At 41.9% G+C, this 23,079-nt stretch overlaps 1 protein-coding gene across 2 annotated transcripts in view; it reads left to right on the plus strand.

Annotated features, from left to right (window-relative positions):
* Window positions 1-4,315: 4,315 nt before the first annotated feature.
* The window catches only part of FGD4 (FYVE, RhoGEF and PH domain containing 4), a 116,298-nt gene continuing 97,534 nt past the window's right edge, over window positions 4,316-23,079 (plus strand). The window contains exon 1 of one of the 2 annotated variants that reach the window (XM_054204983.1): window positions 4,316-4,439. The gene's annotated coding sequence lies outside the window, so the exon portion shown is untranslated. Of the gene's footprint in view, window positions 4,440-4,699; window positions 5,454-23,079 lie in introns of those variants that run through there. The other variant, XM_054205050.1, reaches the window with a different exon arrangement.

Here is a 23,079-nt window from a genome sequence, read left to right on the forward strand (position 1 = left end):
TACCGTCCAAAGTAGCTGTAAATAAGCTAATGTTTGTAATGTTTAGCAACATTATGCATGCATTTTTGTTAGGTGATGAGTTCGTGCATCTTCTCTCCAGGGTCCTGTATGCTCTAAAAATATGTCACTACACAGACTTCTGTGGGGTACAGCACAAGGTGGTACTCAAAGAAACCAAAGCTAAAGGCATAAACTGAATCCAGGAACAGATTTATTGTGTAACTGAGAAGAAAATGAAGTTAAACTCCAGCAGAAATAAAGAAACTTGACCAGAGGCAACAACAGAAACAGTCTCACTCAAGGAGTTAGTTAAAAATGAATTTTCTGAAGGCTGTTTCCATTAGAAGAAGAAAAGGTTAATACAAAGAGGTTTACTGGGGGAACAATGGTTTACATAAAAAGTGAAGCATTTGTTTTCTCACAAACTAAACAAAGATTGCCTATAAAGTCCTGTTTCCCTGAATGCTTTGGGGCTCCAGCAGTATGAGATTAGTGCTTGCAAGCCTTTCACATGCCAGAAGCGCTCTTTCGACTTTTTCTTGAGGCTAAACCTTGCCAGCTGTCCTTGCCTTCCTTCTACACCTCTGTGTGCTTCCATAGTGTTCCTGTTGTTCCTCCCGCATGCAAATAGGTATCATTAAACCAAGTCTCCACCACTGCATTTCTCACCACCCCCACAGAAAGTTTTGGAGCCAGATGGCCCAGCGAGTGCCCACACTCGAATGGATTAGCTGTGGCTTACTGCTTGCCTCAGTTACCATACAACAGAGGGGTACGTAACTCTTCCCACGTCGCCTAGGGTGGGAGGTATGCTGCAAGGCTTTTATTCAAGTAGTGTCATTTTCTGACCTTCGTATATTTCAAGCAGAATTGGCAGCACTGTCTAAGTTTAAGCTTATGCAGTATTTTCTGTTCTCGGATACCATCTCCAATTATTACACAAAATTTTTAATCATTTAGAGTGACGTTTTCCAAGAAAATATCTATCTCAGATTGACTTTTGCACTTAAAAAAAAATGTTTTTCCTCTTGCTGATGTTGCCAAAAGACTCTCTGTCTTTCCCCAGAGATGGAGAACAAGAGAGATTGAGAGCCGTGTATAAAAAAAGGAGGAAGGGCATGCCAGAAGGGGCGGCTGGTTGTTACCCTGTTAAAGCAGGCAGAACGGACCCATTGCTGGCGTACGGCAGTTCAGAACCAGCTTGAACCAGCTGCTCCAGGTCTGTGCTGTAACTTACTGAAAAGAAGAGACAATAAACTGCTATGAGAAGCCTGTACTGCACTGCAGCCTACACATGCTCTGCCATGAATTTACTGCCTGCGTGAATTTCTTCTATCACAGGCTGCCACCTCACTGCTTTAAATAGATCAGTGTGCTTCAGGAGGATTTTCTCAAGAAAAGGAGCTTTTGTTACTGCTTTCCTGAGGCCACAGAGTTGTCACGATTCTCTTTTCTGAGGTGACCTTTATTTTCCAGAGTGACATTGTAATAACTTGCTGCTTACTGATAACATCGCAGAAAACAAAATTAACATAGTTGCTACTATTTGGTTGGGATTTATGGGGTGTGCGCCTTTGCCCTTGCTTCCTTAGCTGTTTTCTTTCCAGGAGCAGAGCTCTGTGTTTAAAGAAGCGAGTACAAAGTTCAATAATAAGTGATAATTATGCCTGGCTAAAGATTGGCCGTTGTGCAATTGGTTAATATTTGGGTTAATCTCAGTTCAGTTAGATAGAAACAGAGAAAGCTCAATCTTACTTTCTTTCAACCTTACTTTCATGCCCATAAGCTAACATTTTGCATTTTACAACTGTATTGACATCTTGGACAACTTTGAACAAATCACCTCCCATAATACCTCATTTTCCTCCCCTGTCAAGAGAGGCTGATACTTCCTCCTTGGTGAAGTGCTGTGAGAATTATTAATGAGAGGTTCTCTTCCTCTCTTGCTCTCTCCTTGTTTAAATGAGTAATACTAAAGATTACCCAGTACCTGAATTGGTCTGAGTCCAGAGGAAGATTTAAATGCACAGCAGCGTTCCGGAATAAGATTTTTATCTCAATGAGTTAATGATTGATCCTTGTTACACATCCATGAACTGTACGTAGCTAAAGTTTACAAGAACCTCTAGCTCCTTGCAACAAAGTCAGCAGGTATTAGTGCTCTTCATAAGATAAGTATATTCATCTCCGTATGCCCAGCCCAGGTCAGGTGAATGAAGTCAGGAAATAAATCAGTCTTTTACCTCTGAGTCACTGCTTTTTTTGTATGTTTGCAAAAGTAAAAGCCAATGCTTGCAATTGCAAGCACGCAAATAAAATCCAGGAGGTGACCTGACTGCCACATTTTTAGTGGGAAATGAAAGGCGTGGCTGTAAGATATCAACTCTCTTCCAGAACAGTACGATTTCACAGAGAGACCAAAAGAGAGAGATCCCTGGCATGTGGTGGCAGATGTCCCAGCTACACCAGTTCCCCCTGTGCTTGTTGCTGACCTGCTCTCTAATATTGAAAGCAGAAGACCCACTCATTCAACTTCCATCTCGTGGTGCTTTGCTGCTGCATGTGTGGTACGGGTAGCACCACCACGGCCTCTCTCTGCTGCCGTGCCTCCCGTGGGTCAGACATGCCTGGTGCCTCACACAGGTGCTCCCTTGACATCAGGAGAAAATGTGTTACCATCTGGTCCTGCATGCCAAGCCCACTAGAAAGGACTCAGCAGAAGCCTTGCACTCTAGCACAGGACTCTGGGAGGAAGCTGAAGACCCCATCACGTGATTCCCCCGTGCAGATGTGGCCATGTTGCATGGGTGCTGTGGGTGCTGACAAAAGGTTTCCTCGTGCCTTGGGAGACAGGGAGTTGCAAAGTCAGCAGTTTGCCTGAGCAGTCCGTAAAGTCTTATTGCTGAAGATGTAAGACTGGCCGTATGGGTCAAATGAAAGGTTTCTCTTGCCCACTTCCTGGCTCTGACAGTGGCCAAAAGAAGATGTAAGAGCAGGGCAAGTGCAGAGAGGTACTTCCCCAGAATATTCTTCCAGGCTCCAGCAATTCATGGGCTTCCTGGCAACTAAAGTTGTCTTGGACCATCGCCAGAGAGAGAACATCCCTGGATTGCAGCTGTGAGCCCTCTCTTTTGTGAGGAAATAGTCCAAGTTTTGCTGATGGCAAATGAGGCAGCATTTATGAAACAGGAGGCCACCTTTTAAAGAAGCCCTAAAACCTGGTATTTCCAAACCCCAGGAAGTCCCCACATAGCAGAAGCACCCCTTTGCAACTGGTTTACCTCTAACTGCACATCACGCTCCCTGACAGACTCAAGAGCTCTCACCCTGCGTACCACAGGCCGCTGCTACCCACCCTCATGGTAGCACAGGTGGAGATGTTCTGCCTCCAAACATCACGTCCCAGTTAAGCAGGTAAATAGCAGCTATAATAATGAACCTAATCCTAGGTCTCACAGCAGCATAGTCTTCTGGTTGCCTTTCTGAGTAAAACTGAGTAAAATTTAGGGAGGGAGGCAATTGCTTTGGCCCGAATGAACCATTTTAGCTGGAATTGTTATTGATGCAAGTATTGCAGTTCCATCCCTGGCATCAAACCTCACTTTTAAGTGCTAGGACTCAGATGTCTTTGACAATTTTTTTGTCGGAAAAGGAGGGACGGGGAACTGCATTACGGCCAACTTCTTTTACGTACACCAATAAATCTCACAGGAATATGGTCTCCCCTGCCAGGGAGGGCATTTCGGAGGTGAACGGTGGGAGAAGGCAGCACAGGAAGACGGTGGGGCTGGGCGTGAGGGGGGGCGCGGCGGGGTTAGCCACGGACCCCCCCGCAGGGCCAGGCCGGGGCCCGGCGAGGCTCGGCTCCGGCCGGCGGGAAGCAGAGCAGGTGCGGCGCCCGCGGCACCCACTTCCCTGCTCCGGCCGCGGGGGGAACTTGCGCGGCGGGACCCCGGCTCGGGGAAGTTACCGCTCAGCCCCGGGACGGGCGGCGGAGGGCTGGGGTTCGCCATGTCGGCGGGGGGTCGCGCCCGGGGCCTGCGGCCGCTGTGCAGGTAGCGCCGGGGCAGGGCGGCGGGAGGAGGTGCCCGGGCAGGTGCTGGCGGGGAAAGGGAAGGGGCGGGGAGCGGCGGGCAGGTGAGGGGCCGGCGCGGGGAGGGCGGGGAAGGAGGCGCTGCCCTCGGTGCTATGCCGGCTCCGTCTTCCCCGGGGCGGGAAGGGTGCTGAGGACCCCGCGGCTTTTCTCTCGCCCCCCCCCGACCCTCACTCTGCTTCTCTCCGTGTCTCCCCCGCCCCGAGGATGAGCGCAGCCGAGGGCACGCACTTCAGGCGGGCGGCCATCCGCAGGAAATCCAACCCCACCGCCGCCTCCAACGAAGCAGCGCCCACCTGCCCTGCCGGACCCCCGCCGCTGGCGGCCGCCCGCAGGACGCCCGCAGGTAACGGTCCTAACGGTTCCTTCAGCCCCGGCTTCCCCCCTGTCAGCGCCGGCACCGCAGCACGGAGGGGGCGTGCGGAACCCCACCGCTGCCGGGGCGGACGCGGGGGGGGGCGTCCCGACCCGGGGGGAGCGGGGGAGGCGGCGGCGCCGTCCTGCCCGGGTGGCTGCGCCGAGCGCGTTGGGTGTGTGGCGAGCCCCCGCGGGAGCCTGTGCGGCGGGCGGTTTGCGCACAGAACAGCTTGCGTTTCCTCGTCAAAGGCAGGGAGGAGGCTTTATTTTTATTTAAGTAAACTTTTCCCGGGCGTGCCGGTGCGGTGAAGGTAAGGCAAGAGCGGCCCGGCGGGGGCGGCGGCAGAGCCGCTTCTCGGGGAGGGAGCCGGGGGAGCCCGGCCGGTCCCTCGGAGCCGGCGGCTCGTACCCTCAGCCCCCGTCTCGGCACGAAACGTTCCAAAGTTGTGCTTTTAACAGCTCTTGGGCTGGCAGTAAGGCAGTCTCCCTCCTCTGACCGACCCACGCCTGCCCCTCCCCGGTGCCGCTTTCTTTGCCCCCTTCGGCAACAAACCTGCGTTAGACTTGTTCGACGCGTTATGCTTCGGAAGGCAGCTGCTACGGCATTAACGCAGAGCTATTAAAAGGGGAGGTCAGCTTGGGCTGGTTATCTGCCTTACCTTGGCCGTGTTGTAAAAATAAGCCACCATAAAATCCAAACTTCAGAAAGTTGTCGCTTGTGAGCAGGCTAACACACGCACTCATTCATCTCTCTTAAACCCTGCGATTCGGTGATGTGACAGCAGGTGTGACACGCCGTGCTCATGCTTGCGGTGTCACAGCAGCATGGTTTTATGGATGTGGAAGGGCAAAGCTGATAAAATAAAGCTTGAAACCTCTGACATGCGCTTGTTATACTGTTATACATGACAACATGTCAAATAGAAGGACGGGATGTTTTGCTCAGGGACTGTCTTTTCACAAATTCCCAGGCAAGAGGTCTGCTTAATTTGAGTACGTACAGGTAAGAATGGACTATTGTGATGCCGTTCGTAGTGTGCTTTATTTTAGCTTTAATGTGTAGTGACTTCGGATATGTGCCTGAACCCACAATTTTTTACTGGTGGTGGGATGTTTTTTCCCAAGGCTTTACTTGCATGTTTACATCGGGAAGGAGGAATTGGCAGCTGTATTTGTAGATTTAATGGATTTCACACTCCTCTAATAGAGGTATGCTTACAGCAGTGACCCATGTTTTCTGTCAGTTTCTACTTCAGTTTCATTAGGCTCCTGCAGTTGCTCACTGTTACCTTAGGCTCCTGGGTAACAGTTTCACACTCATCTACAATCTTCTGTTGTTGCTTTTTTCATCTGTGCACACACCAGCTCCACTGGCTGTGGAGTAATATGTGGAGTAAACTTTTATTTACTATACGCATGTGCAATGTGTAGTTTTCCAGTGTGAGCATTCTTCTTGTGGCTTTTGGATGGTGGGAAGGTTGTGAGGGCCACGACAAGAGCAACATGCTGCTTATCATATGTCCCTGCTCTGGAATAACCAACTTAATACTACTTTCTTGCATCATGATTGCTAAATATGATTGCAATATTGAAAAAGTCACAAAATTTAGATAGGAGATGAAACCTGAAGATGTGGTAAATAAAAGGGAGACTCGGTGGTGATTTTTATCATTTCTCACGTGGGTGCGTAAATCCTCCTTTTTTTAATTTGTAATCCATTTCTCTGAGAAACTGAGGTGAAGAAACCTTGTGTATACAAACAATTTCTTTTCTCATAGTGGGACTTTGGCTCCCTTTCCGCTCCTCCTGTTGGCAGCAGCCACTGCGGCATGTCCTGCAGCTTCATAGCCTCCCTCTCTGCTCTTTGCAGTCAGGATGCTACTGCGCTTGCTTCTGTTGCTGATAAAAGGTGATCAGACTGCCTTGATTCTGCAAGTATAAACTTTAATCCCCAGGTGCAACATAAAGCTGTGTGTGTTCTTTTGCCTATCAAAAGAAAAAAATAAATGCAGATGTTTACACTTTTCTGCCTTGCAAAATGCTAACTGGATTTTAAAGTTTGGTGGGGTTTTTTTGTTTGGTTGGTTTTTTGTTTGTTTGGGTTTTTTTTTCATGCAGGAGTATGCCTTTGACCTGCTTGAAAACCTTAGGGGGAAGGAGGAGTTAGTGTAGCCCATACCTCTCCAATTCTCTGACAAGTTTTGTGAAATACGCCAGTTAGTTACATTACTGCTTGGGGACAGGACTCTGGCAATTGGCTCAAATCTGTATCTGGAAAGCAACTGGAGAAACTAGATGTATTACCTGAGCCATATTTGCCTATAAATGCATTGAAGAAAAATCTGGAATATGTATATGGCAGGCATATCAGAACTCCTCTCACACTAGTAAATTATATGTTAATTAGTAAGAAGACTTAGTAAGACCTATTATAACTCCTGTACACTCAACAGTTTTCTCAGAGCCTTTGACATGGGCCTCATGAAGTATCAGACTTTCTGTGCCGGGAGACAGAAGATCTGGAAGTATTTCCATTCTTAGTGGTGGTTGAAAAATTTCTAATGCTGAAGTGAGCTACCTTCCATTACAGCATCAGACTTTTGTTGCCCATTACAACCTAAGTGTCTGACTTCTAACAGAAAAATCTTTCTCCTCTTCAACATACTATTGTCAAAGTCATTCAGGTTCATTGTTATATGCAAAATAGCTGTTGACTTTTGTTAATATTTCAGTTCAAAAAAGCTTGGTGTGTTTAACTACCTACAGGACAAAGGAAAAATTACTTCCTATTAGAAGTTGACATTAATTTAAAGGTTTGGACAAAAGAGTACTTGATTCTTTGGGGATGCTTTGAAGTGGCTGGAAAATGTCAAGGCTGGTATCTGGAGACAGTTTAGAGAAGAGCCTTCAGTGGAGTAGCATGATTAATAATCTGTTTTTGAAGGGAATAACTAATGTGGACTTGGTGTCTTTTTTTGTGCTAAATTAGAATTCAGAGTTGATAGTAACTCAGATCTTTAGTTCAAATGCATGTTAACTCAAAGTCTGGCAAGAAGCAGGTGTAGGCTGGTGCTTGCTTGTTCAGCACCTTTCACAAGCCAAGAGCTCTGCAAAGTGTGAGCACGGCAAGTACTTTGATTCTGCATCGGATTAAGCTATCTGAGAATGCTGTATCTCCACTTAGTTGACTTGATTTAGCCGTGTAGTGGAGACATAGCTCAGAACACAAGGACACAGTGGCTTGCTTTCATAGCAAGAAATAGCTTCTTCCAGCTATCAGTACAGTCACCTCTGTCCTTGGCTGCACGTAGACTAGGTTAACTTTTTGTGCAGTTCAAATCTTGCGCTGGTTCCTTGTCTTTGTTCGCGTAAGTGCAAATTTACACCCTTTCTGGACTGTTCTCTTCTGTTCCTTTTTTCCTAAATATATGTCTGCTGGCACGATACTGTATATTGGCGGTCTCAGATGTTGCAGTGTGCCTCTTAGGGAGCCGAGGTAATTTGCATTCAGGACAGCATTCACTGCAGCAAGGTGTCTGCAAACACTGACAGGAAAAAAATAGTTTCCTGCTGCTACTGTTCTATCTCTGCCTGTTAAATGGATGTGATTTTATGGGATTATGTTTGCAAAATTTCAGTAGTATTTTGGGTTTCCATCTTGCAGTGGGAGATAACTAAATGAGACTCTAATAGCACGCTGCTCTAGTGTATGAAAAATGTCTATATTGTTCAGGAGTTTATTCTTTAAAAGCTTGAACAACTATGCCTTGCCTGATAGTTTTTCATTGTTGTTGGGTTTTGTTTTATTTTTGAAAATAAAGTAATGAGCTTTGGGCTATCGTTCTCCTTGCTCCTGGCTTTGTGTTACCCGCTGCATTTTGTTGACTGGTTTGCAGTGATTGAAAATCTGATTCCTATACAGTGCATTCAGGGAAAACCTATACGATCATTAGGGCTAATCTAAGCAGCGATTGGAATCCATAGATGCATTAGAGACCACCATGAAAGAGAACTAGTTGCCTTGCATGCTTTCCTGATAAATGCAGGGTTTTTGAAAATTTTCTGAAGTTGAGATTTACCAAGGAGTGCTGATACTTGAAAATACTGGGAGAGGAAGGTGAGCGTATAGGAAGTTGCTTCTAAATATTCCTCTCCCCTCAAAAATGAGGGAAAGTAAAGTATAAGAAATTGCTTTATGCAGAACTTGCATGGAAGTACATTTTCCTGTCTGTTATTAGAGAGCTTCCTCTTTCTGTGGGCCAAATTAATCCCATGTGCCTCCTACTGAAGCAAATGTGTTGTGTGAAAAGTGCCAGGAAATGGAACTTAGCTTCCTGAATATAATTTTACTGTTTTCTTATTCCTTTCCTCCCCTGCTTCTCCTCCAGATATTTAGGATCAAAATAAGCCCTTTAAAGCCAGTAAGTGTACTCTTTGCTTCATAGACTATCCAGGAAAGTCACTTATCTGTATATCTTGGGCTGGTTTGGCGAGGCCCTTCCCAAACAACGTCTGCTTTACCCAATAATTGTTTTTGGTTGTATAATACTGGCTTCCTGGTGGTCAGGATGGTGATTTCCTTAAATAGATTAGAATTTGTATTCACAACTGCTTGACTTGCCACTGAAGATACACAAAGGGTTTCAAAGAAGAGTTAGAATTTGATGTGAATTTGCTGAAAATAACGTAAGTCTGCTCTTTGCTGGAGAGACTTCTTTAGAATATACCGCGAGAGGGCAAAATTGTGGAGGTGCTGGTAAATGCCATTGCTGAAGTGCTTTTAGGCATTGTTGAAAGTAACAGCTTGCACACACAAAGCAAGTTAGTTTGTTGTGCAAAATTACAGGAGCAAGTTGCTTTTGCAGATTAATGATTAAATATGGTTGGGAGATTTTTTGATTGGAAAAGGAAAGCTTGCATGAGGAATGTGTTACTTTTGGGTGACCAGTAAAACACAAACATTGAGACTCTTCATAAAAAAAAAAAAGTAATGATTTGCCCTTGGCTATTATTTTTTCCCTTGTCTGTCAATACCTGTGCTGCTTTAAATTGCAGTTGTCAGACTTTTCACCTGCTCCTTAAGTCATGGTGAGGGACTACCTCATCTCCCAGCATTTCAGTCAAAATCCCATTCATAGCTGGGCAGTATTTGTTTCTGTTTGCCAGTGTGTCTTGGGTACAGTGTGATCTGTGATAAAGCATTCCAACTGATGTATTTTGCACTGTTATGTCTTAAAGTAGCATTGTGCATTTGCTTATAAGACAAATTATCTTCCCAGGGTGAAGGATTTGTCATCAGGAAAGGAAAAATACGAAGTAAGCAAATTTTAAAATAAGGTACCTGTGGGATTTTTCCTCCAGTTCTGTTGATGCTGGGTAGATTTTCTTCAAAACGTTATTGTCAATTCAATATTTTAATCAAATTACTGACTGCGAATCTTGTAGCTGAGGCTCCTTTTTCTACGAGGGAAAAAACGGCTTTCCAATATGGAATATTGTATGTAATATCTCTCCTGAATATAAGGCGATCCAGGATGAATGCTTAGATGAACGCTCAGATGATCAGAATGATCCCTTCCATTGTGTTAAATCTATGAATAAACTTTGCCTCCAGCTCTTGATGGTCAAAACATTTTAATCAAATGCGTAGCTGTGGACAGCTCGATATGTTCAGGCAAACTGGATCAACAGAGTCCTGTATTTCTGACAAGGGGAGAGAGAATTCTGTGTAGAAAGGGTATCCCCAGAGCAGTAGTTTTGTCAATAATCCAAGCAAGTAAAAGGAAAAAATAAAAGAGAAAATTTTAATGGTTTCTTGAACTCAGTGCCTTGGAAGAGGCATTTTAACAGAGAAGGCTTTAGCAGAAGAAACGACTTTTGATATTAATGTAGGAAGGGAAGGACGGGGCTTTGCTGAAATGTTGATGAACCAAGTAAAAATCAGAGATGTGGTCCCAGCACGCAAATACATAACAGTAAGGCAGTATCAGAAGATAAGGAGAAATGAGTAAAAGCAGAAGAGGAGAAAAACTAAACTGCTACACTAGTCTTCAAAGCCAGACATGTAAAGAAATGTATTTTTAATGAGTTTCAGAGTGATTTGACACCTCTGATTACATTGAAACTCGGCAAAATGGAGCATAAAATGGATTAAAATTGGAGGCAGAAGACACGGAGTTGAACATAGGGCAGAGCAATGAAATAGTGTTAGTTACTAAGTATTAATGCTAACCGTGTCACAGATGTTAATATAAAATACGTTAAATAGCCTGGAAAGAAGAAAGAGCGTGGTGGAACTGTAATGTGAGATGTGAAATCCTGCGATTTATTCCTGACTTCTGAACAAATGTTGTCTTGCAGGAGAGATGATAAAGCAGCTGATTTACAGGTCTTGCCTTGCCCTTGTGAGTAACTGCAGGCAGACGCCCTCCCTCTCAAATAGATGCTGGTGTGCCCAGGTGTAGATGAGGAGTGGGGAGAGATGATGGTGACCAATGATTAAAAATAATCATGACTGATTTAGTGGCTGGATTTCTTCTGGCTGCCTCAAAGATCTGGCTTTTTATTAGTTGAACGTATGACGTTTCCATGCTAGGTTTTTGGTCCTGGCAGTCGCTGTTGTGACCTAGTCCTCACGATAAGGACTTCAAGCCTTGTAGCTGTATAATTATCTTGTATCTCTGTCCAGCTCCTGCATACTTGAAACCTGCGGGGTCAGAGTTGCCCCTGAGCACTAGTCCTGCGGTACCAGGGTTGCTGGTGGCCCCGCTGTGGGTGGCTGTCCTGGGCCCTGGTTTAGTGCCACATGCTTTCTCTGGACCGTCTGGATTCTTGATGGGGCTTCTGTGTGATATCTCTTTGGGCACCTCGCAGGACTTGAAGGAGAAGTCAATAGAGAGGTTTCTAATGTCATCTTTGGACATATCTTCTATTTCTGTGAAGCACGAGAGGCCTCAATCTGGAAAACTTGAGAGCAGATCCTCCTGCACGTACCTGGTGGCTTTTGGAGGTAGAAGAGGAAGGGAGGGGAGGAGCTCCCTGCTGCTGCTCCTGGTTCTGGCTGAGGATCCTGATGCAACCGGTCTCTGTTCTTTGCAGAGACTGTTTAGTGTTTAAGCTCCAGCTAGTGTGCCAGGGTAGGGCAACTTTTTATTACTTTGCTTAAGGGCTATATTGGTAGCTTTTATCTTCCTAGTAGGCTGAGGCATTCAGTTGGTTAAGCTGCTTCAGAATCCTAGGTTCTCTTCTGCCATGAAACAGGTATTTTAAATCAAAAATCAAAGTTACGGTCTACAGCAGACTTAAAGAAAACCCCTGTAAAATACCCAAACTGTAAAATTTTTAAAGCAAATAATATTTGAAGATAAATTTCTTTTTAGTGTTTTGCCTTGTATCAGAAGGGCTTGATGACAACTTCTTGCAGTGAGTAATCAGAATGTTTTTCCTCTTTGCTGTCATATATCACCATTCACTGTCTTGTCTGTGACACTTCAGTTTCTTAATTGAATATTAATACATGCATTATTTTTATTAACATCAGTAATTGAATTAGGAAATGAAACTTACTGGCTAATTACATTCGTCTTCAGAACTGGTGATTTAAGAATCAAAAGGAAGTTACTGATAGAGAAAAAATAAATTGGTTTTCATAGAACTGAAACTTCTTTCAGTTTTATGCCATTACACTGATAGCCTTTTCTTCAGTTGACTCTTGCCAAAATGTCCCTACCTTAATACAAGCATACTGCACGTTCCTGTTCACTCAGTCTGACATTAACTTCCATCATTAAGAAATTACATTTCACCTGGAAGGTAGAATCCTTTTGTACTTCAGCTATTCTCCTAAGGGCTATCAGTACTATAGGATTCAAGAAAGTTATACAGGATTACAGGCACCTGGAGATGGTTTTCAAGAGTTCTTGGGGATCCTTTTTATTTGCCCTTTGAGTGCCTATTATTTCTTAATTCTTAAAAAAGAGAGAGGACTTTTATGTCTTTAAAACAAAAGCGTTCTTTGGTGAAAATGTGATTCTAGGGGAGGTTTTGCAAAACACTTGTTTTTTGTGATACATACAATAAAATGAGAGTTGCTCTCGGTCCTTAAAAGTATTTATCATTTGTGTTTTGGCTTATTTTAATTCTAAATACAGAACTGTGAGTTTTATTAAGATACATCTTAAATTTGAAAGCAAGTTGCATCTATTTCCTACTAAAAATAATTGTCTATTTTAGAAAATAGAGTTGTTAATGCCAAAGTTTGACTTGACTTTCATCAAGTTCTGGTAATCTGACTCAACTGTTGCTCTGTAATTACCGTCACACTCTCTTGAGTTATGGGCGATAATGCAGTAAACAGTGTTCTTTATAATTTATTAACCTATATCTGATACAGTGGACTCCGAATAGGCTCACCAGGCTTACAAATAAAGGGCATGCTAATGCCTGAGCTGGCTGTCAACATGTTGTTCAGGGACTGCCAAGCTAGCTCAGGTAGCAGAAAGTAATTGCCGTAGCGCTCTGTGGTGGCTTTTGTGGTTAGGTTGAATGGAAGGGTGTAAGCAAGTGAAAACACAACAACCCAAGCGGTTGGTTGTGCATGTAATCTGTTTCTAAACTTCCTTATATCCTTTCCCTGTCCTGTATCAAGCATAGAGGGTATTTTCAGAATAATGTTCCTGATATGCAGTCAAAGAGGGAGAAAAAAAGTCCATCCCAACTGCTGCGTGTAGCCAGCAAGAGACCTGGCTACTGTTGGAGTGGGCTGCCCTTGGTGTTTGACTTCAGTGTGGAGAATTGCCCCTTTAAGTGTTTATCTTATTCTTTTTTCCTATATAAGGACTTCACTGCTTGTGCACAGGATATAGGAAAAGCCTTTTGCTCATAGAAATGAGAATAATATTAGCATTGTGTGTATTAATAAGGAATTTAAAGGGACTTCAAAACCTAAATGATTTACCTCTTCCAAGGGTTTTGAGAGAGCATAAACAAACAAGTGTATGTTCATCCTGACTGTGGAGAATTATTACTTCCTGGTTTTAACAACTGTTAACTTTTAACAGTATAATCTCTGCTCTTCTTATGTGGCTGATAAAACAATGTATTTAACTAGTTTTATATGGGTGTTTTTGGTAGTTTTCAGCAAACACAGTTGAGCTGCAACAGAAAAGTAGGCTTGCCATTTCACAATCTGAGTACTATTGGGATGTTGGAATGTGGTACATAACAGGTGAATCTCATCACTGTGAATATGGTGTCCTCTTTATTTCCTAAATGCCATTCAGCACTCATGTCAGACTGGATCCTGATTAAAACTAATCTTTATTGGTTTTTTGTGCCTCATGTAACTTACAGAAAATGTTGAGATAGAAAGGTGATATTTTCTAAATGTAAAAGGGAATAAAAAGGGACTAAGGAGTTTCACTGTGCATGTCTTATGGTTTTCTGATTTAAATATTTACATCATTTAGAAAACTGAGGAGTATTTCTAGGGATGTCTTGCCCATCTTGAATTGCTACATTACTTTTTTCCCCACAGAGTTCAACAGTGATGTTTAAAGGTATTTGCCAAGCCTGTATTAATTGCATGTGTTCTGCTGAGGTCAAGGCGTACATGTTCAGCATTCATCTGAAATAGCACGAGATACTTAACAACTGTGAGCAGGACCATGATCCTCTTATTTGAGACATCAGAAAGCCTTCATGGTCGTCTTAAAATTTCTTTGATACAAATAATTCAGACTCTTATTCTCTAAAATTCATTACTTTCACTGTGGTTTTCTGAGAGAATATTAACATAGTCCTTTCAAAAAGGAAAGTGTTTTTAAAGCTGACAGAGAGAAAAATGGCTAGTGTCAGGAAGACTGTGGTGGTAATGCTGCTGAAGTATCTCTGTGGGGCAGATCTGGGGCACAGCAGTTTAACATAACTCTTTTTCACTTAATGTGTCTAGGCATGATGTAATGAATACTCAAATTTGGTGAAGGTATTGAATCCAAACCCTCACTTGAGTTGCAGTGCTGTATAGTCACTTCTCTACAAGTTATGTTGTTCAGGTCCAGTAAGTGCCATAAATGCCCCTTTGCAGCGCCAAGCTTTTCAATTGTTTGGTTTTGTTTGTTTTTTGTTTTTTGTTTGTTTGTTTGTTTTCCCAGAGGTGCTTGGGAGGTATTCTACAGATCCATAAAAAAATTACAGAAATTTTCTATTAGAGTAACATTTTGGAGAAAGTTTCCTGCAGGAAAAAAAAAATCAGATTCCCTCTGCTGCCCTGTGGTGTAGAATGTCACTGCTCACACCAAATACTGGCTTAAAAAAAAAAAAAAGTACATCTTTCACCATTTGCTTCCTCTGGTCCCAGGGAAGGAGATTAACGACCTGAGGAGAAGTAGGTGACATGCTCTGTGAAGACCGTGGGAGTGCATATATTTAGTAGTCTTCTATTTTCCACAGAGCTCTGCTGAGCTCTGTTTGCTAGTACAAAAGTACACATAAGAAGGAAAAAAAAGAACCACCACACTCCATCCCCCTGTGCTTCCCATATGTTCATTCAAAGGTAATACTTTGTGTCACTAATATTTGGGCTGCCTTTGTGTCTATGCACCACCCTGAATCTACAGCTTGGGATGGAAATGGAGGAATTTCTCCAAGTATTTTTCCGCCTTCAAGAAATCAAACAAAGCAGCTGTATGCTGTCAAATGTTAGCTTCAGTTTCAGGAAGGAAAAATGCTTTTTAAATATGAAAAGTGAAAATGTATCATCCTTGCTAAGACTGACAAGGACTGCATGCTTATTATAGTCAGTGAGATAATAAGGAACACTAACTGCGGATAAGGCTAGCAGCGCTGGAAACTGTAAATACACAGAGCTGAGGTATCTCAAGTACTACCATTGGATTTTTTTTTTTTTTTGGGGGGGTACATGTGGAAGGGCAGGTTGTTTGAAGTTAAAATACAATGTTTACAGTGGCTCGGGGTGTAGAAGCAGGATCAGCTTTCTGATAAGGGTTTTTCCTAGGTACGGTACACAAGGTGTTAGAAAAGCAGAAGCTGTTTAGTAACTGGAAGTAAGGAGAGAGGACTGCAAGCTGACTGCATGGCGCTGAAAGGACTCTTTATCCTAAGGATTTTTCCGTTTTTATTTTATTGGTGTGGCTTACATTGAGAGAAGGCAGAAGATTTCTGATAGCTGGTAAGTAAGCGTGTTAAACTTTGAAAATTTCTGAAATGCTGAACAGCAGCTGCCAACAAGCCACACAATAAAACTAGGTAATCCTGTGCTAATGAAGAACTTCCATTTTTACCTTAAGGTCTTGAATGACGTATATTCAAGAAAATAGAAGCAAATCATCTATGTTTTTGTGTAGAATGTATACCGTTGTCTTCCCCTGTCTTTTTTTTCTATATGTGGATGTCATATCATTGAAAAATGTGCTGCTTAAATTATGATTATATAATTAATTATTTGGGGAGTGTGGTCCTTAGCTGTCGCATGGTTCCTGTTAATGTGGGCTGGTTGGTTGCTTTTTAATCCTGTTGTGGAAAACATGATTTTTTTTTTTTTTTAAAGTAAGGTGTGTTAAAATCTTTTAGCAAATCGGAAGTAAATTTGAGAGACTGTAACCTTGACCTTGCAGGTCAATTGAGAGACTTCAGTATTATGTAAAATAAATGGGTCTGATATCCATATTTTGGGGTGGTTGTTGTTTTTGTTCAAAAGGTTATAGGTGGCTTGACACAGACAGAAACTACTGTAGGGGGAAAAAGAAAGGGATTTTTTAAAATTTTTTTTTTATTATTATTATTTTTACAAACAGCATTGGGTCAGTGTTTAACCATTTGGGACATAATGGCAATCTACACAAATATTACCTACAGGTTGCTGGAAAATTAGGAACACCTTCAAAAGCTAAAGTAGAAAATAATGAACTAAAAATTGTGATTAAGAAAATATAAAGGTCTCTGAGGAGAATGTGTCTAATGCTAGGTTTCTGCCAGCTCACAGTGCTTGTACTGCACAGGCTGCTTCAGCCAGCTGCGGTGCTGCAATTTTGTACCTAAGGGACTGATTTCTCAATGCATTGGCTTTGTCACAGGCATTGCAGTATAAGTAGTTCTTCCAAGATGTTTTTATTGGTAATCTAAAAATATTCCCTGCGTATAAAACAGCAGGGGGGCAATCTAATCCCTAATGTAATTTGGTAGACTGTACTGCACCTAAGCATTAGGATATGGTTGGACTTGGATACGGTTTGGATGTAAGCATTTGGGTATGGGTAATACCTTCAAGTATTAAACCTTCAATTGTATAATGCGATTTTTTTTCCCCACCCTGACATTAAGCCTGACGTACTGTTCTTCATTTTAGCAACTAAAGGTCGGGAGCAATGCCTCTTAGTCATATCTGATTTGTTTTTTTGTAACTCCAGTTCTTTCACAGGCTTTCGGTTAATGCTTTTTTGTCTTGTATTGGAAATAACCATGTCTGCCATATGCCTATGGAGTAACAGGGAAAAGGGCTACACAAACTGAGGTTGTTCTTCAGGATTATCTGCCCGCATATATATTTAAGTAAAGCTGTCTACCTGTCCTGTTAGCACAATGGCTACTGTAAGCACAAGGCCAAAGATGGCAGACTGACACAATCAAGTCACCAATTCTTAGTATTTGCTTTGGAATAAAATCATTATGGTTGGAAGAGACCTTTAGCATTATCAAGTCCAACCCTTAACCTAGCACTGCCAATTTACTACTAAACCATGTCCCTCAGTGCTACATCTGCACATCTTCTAAATACCTCCAGGGATGGTGACACAACCACTTCCCTGGGCAGCCTGTGCCAATGTTTGATAACCCTTTTGGTGAAGAATTTTTTCCTGATGTCCAGTCTAAACCTCCTCTAGCGCAACTTGAGGCTGTTTACTCTTGTCCTATCGCCTGTTACTTGGGAGAAGAGACCGACCCCCACCTCACTACAACCCCAGCTCCCTCAGCTGCTCCTCATAAGACTTGTGCTTTAGACCCTTCACCAGCTTTGTTGCCCTTCTCTGAATACGCATCAATTTTCTATTGATGACAAGGCTAGTTTTTTCTTTTAAATACCATACTGAATTTGTGTAGAAAATGTAAACTGAGTGAATTTTGTACGTTGAAGTTAGTAGTTAATGCACATCTGATATTGTAAGAGAATGTAATAGATTATAGACAAGTTTCTAGTAGTCAGAAATCTTCATTAAAATCTTTGTAATAACTCAGTAGTGACTTGCATTTGTCTATTACTGCAGCAGTCAAACCAGAAATATTTCAAGGCCTCAAATATTATCTAAAGTTGAAGTTTTCCCTTTTCAAATGGTCACTTCAGCCATGCTTTTATCAGTGGTGTGCAGCAGCAGCGTGCTCTCTGGCTGATTTTTCTGCAGGCGATCTGAAGGACAGTGTCTGCCACAATTGCTGCCTTCTGCAGGGTCTCGGGGCACCGACACGTGAAGCCAGCAGCTCACGTGGCATTGGGGCCATGTCCACCGAGGTTCTCCTGTTCCTGCATTCTTCCCAACCTCCTCAGCATGGTGTAGAAAGAAACAAACTCTTTCTGTTCTGAACAAATGGAATCAAAATACAGTAGTCACTTCTGCAGGATGATCATCTCTTATTTTGCTTATAGGTTATATAGCATGATGAGATCAAGATCCATCTGGGTACAATAACAAATTATCAAAGAATTTGCTACCAAGAATTTCATTTAGCAGCAAACTGTACAGACTGCCTTTTTTTTTGATTCTGCTATTGTGGTTTCTACAATGATTATACTGTAAGAGAAATAACCTGAAGATCCTTTTTTCACAGCATATTGAATCAATGAGAGGTTTTTCTTGATGTGACCTTAGACTGATTGGTTTGTTCCTTCAACTGATTGCTCCCTGTGGTTACTTCTCCTTAGCAAAAACACCCTAAGAAGAATAAAGCGAACTCTCTTACTGTTTTCTCCCTATTTACTTGAAATTTTGGGGGGGGGTTTGGTTGTGTTGTTTTGTTTTATTATTATCCTGTTCCCTAATTAGGACTTAGCAGAGACATCTAGGAATATACGGAAAAAATAACTTTCTGAAAAGATGCATAATGTTTGTTTCCCGATTAGTGGATTGTGGAGAAATGTCTGTATGTCCTCTCTGATTCGCTTATCTGATATTAAATACAAGGCAGGTTTGTACTTGTTCTGTTAATTCTAATTTAGGTGTTTGAATTTAAAAAAGAAATAAATACACACCTGTGTTTTTCATCTCCTCAGAGGCTAAAATGAAGGTAATTTTATATTCTAACCCTATACATATGACAAGAATCTGATTTTTGAAATCTAAAACTGAATTTATTCAACTTCAATTAAGGTAATTTTAATATAATAGGGCTAATAAGGTGATTTATAGTTAAATAATTTTCTTCAACTTCAGTATCTTTCAAAACTTCCACCATTTTGGTTTACAGACAGAACTATGCCTTGCTGTGTTGAAAATGTGGAAATTCAATATTAGTACATGGTACCTATGGAAACTTAAAATATGAGCAGCTGCATATTGCTCTTAATTGAGAAATATCAATAAAACATTGTATGAGATCCAACAATATCTAGGAAATCTTGACAGATAAATATTTAACTCGGTGTCAGTACGTAGGTAGGAGTCCTGCACAGGCAGGCACAGTCAACGCAGTATTTTCTTTGACTTCATATTTGAATTTAAAACAACCTTATTTCCCTGCTCCACACCACCTCACTGAATTCTTCATCAACCTCTATTATAAAAAAAAACAAAAACAAAAAACCACCAACCTCCCTAAATTGCTTCCTTGCTGGAACCAGAATGCAAAGGCTGCAGCCTGGTTTATTCTCTCCAGTATGTTCAGCACAGCAGCTGTACACACGCAGCAATGGGGAAGGTGAGCTTTCCACGTCGGACTCTTGCATCTTTCCAACTCTTGCTGCAATTCTTTGGGCCGGAGCTAGTGGGGTGGCTGCCGTCACCGCCGCAGTAGTGCCGTGCTCCGACAGCAGGGGCTACTGCTGTATTTCTAGCTGGCTCTGATTCAGCGAAGTTGGTCTGGTTTTTCCTTCCTGCTAGCGATTATGGGCCTGGCCTGCAGGTTGTTTTTTGATTTAGCAGTTGCTAGGGGCATAATTTTAAAAGCCGGAGAAACTCCTTAGGGGTTCTGAGCTTTTAATATCCGGTGAAAAAGGTGAACTGGTAACAGTATTGGTTGTATATGGTGTGCTTGTGACTGTATGGAGGAATGTACTCCATGGATTACAACACGGCTAATGGATTATAACAGGTCCATGTGTTTTCTGCGTAGCGTAATTGTCCCAGCTGTCTGTTATCAAACTGTTTTGCATTCTTCCCTCTATCTTCTTTAATATGTATGTTCAAATAAAGCTCCTCACTGGGCATAGTTTTTAATAAAACAGAAAACTGGCTGACATGGAAAAGAACTGCGTTCAAGTTGAATGTTCATATGTTGAACTTCTTTGGACTCTTCAAAACACTTCAGTACTGACCTACAGCCAGTAACCAGGTTGCATTTCTCTAAGGTTTAGTTTAACTGTGGATCATTTGCAAATATTCTGTGCCTGGTAATACTGTGATTCAATAGAAATGGTTGTGCTGAGTAAATTGGCCATGTGATATAACAGGTAAGGGGATTTCTACCCTATCAACTCTGTATTTGTATCTAATCAGGCCTGGTCTTTTATATGGTCAAGGTGAAAGAAATATGACCAGGTAGGACATAAGATTGTTTCCCACAGACTTCATTCAAAAGATCTCTCTTTCACAGATTAATCTGTGATTAATGATAAAATGGTTACATTTAGCAGTAGCTTAGCATGTTGGTCTTCTATTGTTAGTTCAAAGTCTGGAATGAAATCAGAGTGATTTACCTGCATATTTCTTGCTTTGTGAGTGGCTGTCTTGGAGCTGGAGATCAATAGCAAAAATTTGGAATTGAGGATAAACTGCCTGTGGAAAAGGATATAGATGATTATTGCTAGTGAAAGACCCTTAACCTTTACTGTTCAGAATTCTTTTTCGTATCTGGAATGCAGTTACTTATGCTGAATAGTGAAACCTTTCTAAAATTCAGTTTTGCTTTCTGCTTCCAATGGTAATAGATGCCCTTACAAAAAAGCAAGTGCAAATGCAACCTTCTCATTTTCCCAGGCTCTAAGTAACTTAGCACTTCACAGGTGCCTTCAGAGACTGCTCTGAAAGCTTAGTGAATCCTGCTCTGAATCCATCAGTGAATCTGCTGACGGTTGGCAAACAAAATTTGCCTCAGCAGCGTTCTCTCTGTCCCTCCTTCTTACGACTGAGCAGCATAACAAGGAATGACGTACAAGTTAATGGCTATATTTTTTTGGATGTAAGAAGCAGATGGATTTGTAAGTGCGCTTCCATCTAAATAAGAACAAATGATCCCTAGGACTGTTTTGTCAAATGATAGGCCAAAACACTGGGTCCTGTGCTATATACCATGTGCAAAATTAATAAAAATATCTGACCCATGGTTTCGAATTAAGCGTTCTGCTATACTGAAGCCATGTAAAAATCATACTTCGTCTATCCTAAGTACATCTTGTTGCCCTCTTCAAGTCATTGACCTGACTGGGAAAGTCAGTCCTGGTTTTACTAAATTATCATGCTGAGCGATCAGTAGTAGCCCTCAGAACGGTGACCGTAATTCTCAAGGTGACATGGAGCAATCGGAGATTAATGGCACCATGGGCTGACCATTTCACAAGACTGAAATCTTCTATTTGTCTGCAGCTGGAGATTGTCTGACTGCTCGCAGATTTCTGGGATTTTAAGGGAGAACTGTGGGATGGTTTTCAAGTGAAATGAAAGCCCAGTATTTTTTTGTCTCATTAAAATAAAAGTCTTGATAGTCCATACAGAAAATTTTCCATGGCTTAATTTTTTAAAAAACAAAACAAACTATTGTAGCTATCCAAGATTTTGATCAGATACTGGGTCTGTGTTGGTAATATAATACCTAAATTTTGATTTTATTTTCAAGCAGCTCTGTATAGGAGGTAATACGGTTTTGAAAGGATTTAGGCTCTTTGCAAGTTATTTCTTCACAACCAGCATGCTTTCCTTGTAATGTTCCCATTTGTATTATGTATTTTTATCTCAGAAGCAAATCACCAGCCTTCAAAGGTTTTGCAAATATTTCCTTGGGTAAAGTATTTTTGGCCTATTTATTATCCTCTGTATGATGGGTATAGTTTCACCTCCAGAATTGTCTTTTAAGCAAAAGAAACCTTAAAGGATCAGTAGCCTTCTCTCTCCTTACAAAAAACAGGAGGCAGCTACTATGTTTTTATTGGATTGATCTCTCTATCTTATTGGACAAATAAGTATTAAAGCTTTATGTTGCTGTATAAACCACTTGAAAAGAGTATGGTGCACAAGACTGAAGGTGATATTTTGATGTGTATTTTAGGGTGTGTTCACATCACAGGCTATGAAGTTAGAGAAACCAAAACTACATAGCTGGTTATCACTTTTGGACTGCTCTGCTGATACAGAGACTGCTTTGACAGCATCGTGGTGAAGAGACATCCTTCAAAACATTCACCTAGTATACAATCAATGCAAGATGTTTCAGCTGCAGGGCTATTCCAAAACTGTTTGATGTGATCTCTTGAATACTTGTGAAACTGAGAGGAAATGACTGGAAGCTATGATCTCTTTTGTGTCCTGTATCTCCTAAGAAAATGACTTTTTCCTTCAGCCAAATAACTGGAGTAAGATGAAGCATATGTACAACAATCTCAGAAGTATTTTCAGTGTGGATGCCTTCTTTTAAAGATAAACTAGTAAGGAGCAGGTGTCTTTAAAAAGACATGGCCCTCAAGTGTGGGTGGTAAAAATCCCACTTGTTACAGAGGTCAACTCAGGCTTTCCTATAGAAACGATAAGCAACGCTCAGCAGGCAACGACATTGCTCTGTAAGGAATGGCGAAGTGCAGGCTAACAATATATTCTCCTGGTAGATACAGTAGTGGGTTTTCCATTCATCCAGGCAGACTTTTAATGTTCACTTAAGTATCTGCTTTCTGGAGTATGTGTTGTGCATGTAGAGTGCAACAGTAAGAATGAAGGGGAGGTGTTCTGAGTTTGTGATGGGTCTTGCCATCTTCCTGTGCATCCCTAGATAGGAGCAAATTAGTCTTAGAGGATATATCAGAAGGTAGGAGTAAAGCTGTCACTTTCAAAAACCAGCATATTCATAAAGTAGCTAAAAAGGGCAATATTCTGGGTGAACAAAAGCTCTCCCTCTCATTTTGGCCTTGAAAGCCACAAAAGGAAGTGAAAGACAGTGAGCCCTTCAGCGTGTAGGCTGTGCAGCCGCCTTGAGTGTTGGTGTTGAGGATGTGAGCAGAAAGTCAGCGTGGTGTAGACAGAAATGTCTTTTGACATACGTAGAAGAAATGAAGTCATAAATTCTTAACAAATGCACTTATATGTCTTCACCGGTAAGTTAATAAATTCCTGTGATTAGACAAAACTGCTTCAGAATAGCAAGGGTATGGTATGGGTTCCACCATTTTCTAGGGAGCTTTTTTTCTTAAGGCAGAAATT

The sequence above is a fragment of the Rissa tridactyla genome, chromosome 1 (assembly GCF_028500815.1).
Source record: "Rissa tridactyla isolate bRisTri1 chromosome 1, bRisTri1.patW.cur.20221130, whole genome shotgun sequence".
Lineage (NCBI taxonomy): Eukaryota > Metazoa > Chordata > Aves > Charadriiformes > Laridae > Rissa > Rissa tridactyla.